Source organism: Austrofundulus limnaeus, unplaced genomic scaffold, assembly GCF_001266775.1.
Source record: "Austrofundulus limnaeus strain Quisiro unplaced genomic scaffold, Austrofundulus_limnaeus-1.0 Scaffold1553, whole genome shotgun sequence".
NCBI lineage: Eukaryota > Metazoa > Chordata > Actinopteri > Cyprinodontiformes > Rivulidae > Austrofundulus > Austrofundulus limnaeus.
This window is the reverse complement of record NW_013953955.1, coordinates 43,835-48,243: the sequence shown is the minus strand read 5'-3', so window position 1 is coordinate 48,243 and position 4,409 is coordinate 43,835. Positions and strand designations below refer to the sequence as shown.

At 36.3% G+C, this 4,409-nt stretch overlaps 1 long non-coding RNA gene across 1 annotated transcript in view; it reads right to left on the bottom strand.

Annotated features, from left to right (window-relative positions):
• LOC106535763 (uncharacterized) overlaps positions 1-4,393 on the bottom strand; it is a 10,265-nt gene extending 5,872 nt beyond the window's left edge. Inside the window, exons 1-3 of the long non-coding RNA XR_001312478.1 lie at positions 4,321-4,393; positions 3,155-3,199; positions 3,008-3,056 (exon numbers count right to left, since the gene is read on the bottom strand). This is a non-coding gene — a long non-coding RNA (uncharacterized LOC106535763). The remainder of the gene's footprint in view (positions 1-3,007; positions 3,057-3,154; positions 3,200-4,320) is intronic.
• Between the last annotated feature and the right edge of the window lie 16 nt (positions 4,394-4,409).

Genomic DNA, 4,409 nt, shown 5'->3' with positions numbered 1-4,409 from the left:
GATGTAGAGGGAACCTTGGAAAAGCGTCAATATGTGACGACTTGGGAGTGAAAATGGGTTGAAGAGTGAGACTGCATAATCATTAATGATGAATCAACCTTAAAGTAACATGTACATCTGACTTCCTGGTCACACCCCTGGTAGCGGTACCTTTTATGTCGGACATTAAAATGCCAAACCAAACTTTGTTAATACAGACAGAAGGAATGCATTAATAGGACACAATGACTCTGTTCCCCGGTTTAAACCATTGTATATGGCTGAAAATACAATACTGGATATAAATTCAGTTAATCAGTCACTAAATTTTCTTCAGCACAGTTAAAAAAAGAAAGGTACAATGGTGACATTTGCTTTTCTACACTCACCGTTAACAATGATGAATCTTTTCAACATTACCAAGCGTAAACACCCCACTCTGTACTCTACCAAGGGATATGGATCCTGTAAGTCACAAAGTTCAATGAGGGCAACCTCTCCAGAGTGTGAGTCAGTTAACTCAAACCCACGATAATGTTCCCTATACCAAGCACATGCATCTTTCACAAGAAAGAATAATTCATCTTTTATGATGCACAGCTGAATGATCTTGTGAAATCTAGGTAGTCCATCTACAAATCCATGAACAACAAGCATCCCTTCACTGTAATGTATAGCATTGTAAGATGCCCTTTTTGTCATATGTACCTCAGACACATCTGGGTATCTTTGCTTAAGTGCAGACACAACCCCTTCACTGAGAATGTCAACAGGCATTAGAGAGGTATCTGTGACCTCTAAAGATGATCTTTTGAGAGTAGATGAATGGTTGTGATATGCTATCATGAACTGGTGTTTAACAGCAAGTGARTAGCATATATTTTTAAAGCAGTTTGTATGCCGGGCAACCTGCTTGAAGAAGCTATGTTTAGCTTCRAATCTCATTGTCCACAGTGCAACTAAAGGTCCAAAGCAACGGATCATGTGCGGATAATGTTCCAAATAGTGATGCTTGGGGAGCAGCTTACAATGTGGAAAGACATCAAGATACCACTGTCTGTGATCACAGATCTTTGCCTCAAGATACGCAATCGTCTCATCTGTGTGAACAGGAGCCACAATCAGCTCAACAATGTCCTTAAGATCTAAAATGACCTGCCATGCAGGCTCATCTTCAGGCACAATTTGTCCGATTAACAAAGGAAGCAATCTTAGAAGGGTCCAATTTTCATGTGCATTACCACCTATCGTGTTGCTAGATGTGAAAGATCGTGGGATGGCATGAGGGCGATTTGTTTTGTCTCCCCACTTGTATGGAAATGTTAGAATCAATGTGTTCAAATAATCAAGGGTCAGTAACTTTTTTGAGATCAATAAACTAATACAGCGTGCAAGTTCTACTGGCACAACACCCTCAAAGAGGTCATGTAAAATATCAGGGGGATAACCAGTGCAAACATGAAAATGAGTGAGGTGCTTCGTGAAAACACACTGTTTTTTTACACCTGTGCAAATAGTGGAATTCTCTTGAGCRAACTGGACATGTGAGTCATGGATCTCTTTTGTTCTTAGTTGAAACGCACCTGAATTGACATCCTTAATCTGAAACTCTGATTTATCTCCAGTACAAAACCTGCAAATTGATCCACTAGAAAAACTCTCAATAAATCCACCAATCCCATGCGCTGCAAGATTATCAGCTATTACACACTGGACTGAACCTTTGATAAACTGACCAAGCTGTGAAATAAAGATGCCGTCTTGTTCCAATATTATCAAGTCTTGTAGGAGTGGCTCTAGCACTCTCTCATAGCCATATGCCTTGACATCATCAGATTTGCAAAGAACAGCTAAGTARATCRATGTTAGCTTTGAATGTGAACCTGGTGGTAAATTACCCAGAACCCAGTAAACACACGTAACTTTGTGTTTCTTGCGAGATGTTCCTAGAGGATTACACACCTCAAAATCATCCACATAAAGATGAACTGCTATTGTCAGACTTTCGTTGGACAGAAACAAATTTTGTCTGTGGTATTCACCATCTCTTATGGAAGCATATTGAAAAGAGGCAACTGGCTGCTTTTCGAATCTTGGAGATTCAAGATGTTCAATAACGCCTGTATGAGAGAATAACTGTTGTAATGACTGAAGTAAAGGAATATACTGAAATGTCCTCTTTTTGTGGGAATCTAGAATGTACTCAACTGGCTCTACAACACCAAAATGAGTGGTATAGTACTGTGCGCGTCTGTACGCAGTAGCAAGAGGACCATCCTTTGCAATAGCTTTGGCCAATGAGTTACAATTGCATAGCACAGTGGAAAGCTCGTTGACTAAAGACTCATCAACTTGTATTCGGTGACTGTGAAACACATCTAAAATAATCACTTTTGTGATAGGCAAAGATGCTGTACTTAATATGTGGTGAAGTTCAGAGAGGAATTCATCAACAGCTGCCCTCGGTACATGGACAATGTTTTCCAACTTCAATAAGATGCAAGCGATTTTATCTTCAATAACATTTGGTAAGTGTAATTCTTCAGCTTCACCACAACTTAGTGTGTCTTGTTCACAATCTATATCCTCAGACCCTCCTAGTCCATCTGCAGAAAGGTCTGTCTGATGCAACTGACTTGTAGTGATAACATCAGCTCTAAAATCTTCTAATGAATGTTGGTTATGTTTTCTGTTTTTGTGAGTATTGAATGTACTGTAAATATTGGTCTTAAATCTGCATCCTAAAAACACACATGGAACAGTTTCATTGTGCCTAAGATGTTTGTTTATATGTTGAAAAAAATCTCTTTCTGTTGCAAGTTCTCTGCACAAGCACACAYGACACTGAAATGTACAAGCTGAAACTACTGATTCTTCAGTGTTTTCTTTAGCATGACTTTTATATGTGTGATTGAGGAGTTTGTTCCATGTGTTAAATGTACACGGGCAATCTTTGTATGGACATGGATAGCGACAACTTCCCCTAAAATGCCCGTGAGCCTGCCGAAAATGTTGCAACAACAAATACCTGCTAGCTAGCTTCAAACTACATTCCTTGCACTGCCACATACAGGGTCCTGAAATGAAGAAGAAAGTCAATCAGAATACATATTTCAAAAATATCAACAATGCAACAACTTCTGWCACTGACTGTTAAGAAAAATAAATTACTTACATTCACTCAGAGGTTGCCTCAGATAGATGTGTGACACTGATGAAACTGTAAAAGATCAAAAAGTGTTGATTTTTTTTTTTTTGCTCTTTAACCCCATCTTTCCCTCATCACCTCCACTGATGTTGACCAACTTTTTTTGCTCTCAGATATTTATTTGGATTTGTTATTTTCTATTTCCTTTCTATTATTTACTTTGATTTTTTTCATTTTCCAATTATTCCATCAGTTTTTGTTACACTAAAGTTGGCTAASTCATCTTTAATAACTGATGATTACTAACTAGTAATTTCACAAAGCATAGCAATAAATGGCAATTAAGACAAATTTTTTATGTCTAATCAAACCAGGCACAACAAATCAAAATACAAAGAAATATTCGCATAAAAATATATTTCATTGGAAAATGGGATAATGTAATAGCATACTGATATACCTTGGGGGTTTATCTAATGTTGCAAAAAACATGAACTAAATGTTGATACACTATGTTAGATGCTTCCCGTCTTGAACTTTTTTCATATATTTACATGGAAAATTTATTATTTTACAGCATCCAAGAAATAATGTAGGAATCAATAAAATATGTATTAGATGGTTTGTAATCAATAATTTAGATYAACTGTATTTAATTTGTATTTTCTAACAACATTTGACACAAAAAGCAACATGTTTTAATTTAAATTGGTTTTAGTACACTATGAAATCAAGCAATACATACYGGCACAACTATAGTATCACAAACTATTTTAATCTGTAAAAATGCATTTAACTAATTTTCGATTCAAAACTTTGGAAAAAATATTTTTGAAAATATTTATGGGCAAAATTAAACAGAACTAAAGTTAAAGTGCAAAATTCAACAAAGCGTAATTTCTAGTTGTTTATTTATTTAATTATTTCTGTACAACCATTTGACTGGCTTAAATCTTCTTCAAACTTCAAGTACACTTARCAATAATTACTTTGTACATTAGGTCACAACAGTTTGATCAACATTTTAGTGCAAAAACAAAACTCACCATCTTTCCTATTTTGATTGCCACTGTTTCAGCTAGTTGCTTAACTACCTTGTTTACATTTTTAGAGCTCAAGGCAGCTCGTGTTACAATGTAATCTGCAAGTGAGAACAGTCTCTGACATGAGTTTTACCATTTATATTAACTTACTGATTTTCTGAAGCCAGTCATATGATCGAGTTTGGGTTGTCGATTGTTGATCGTACTCGGACCTATGTTTCTGAATTCACTGCAACATT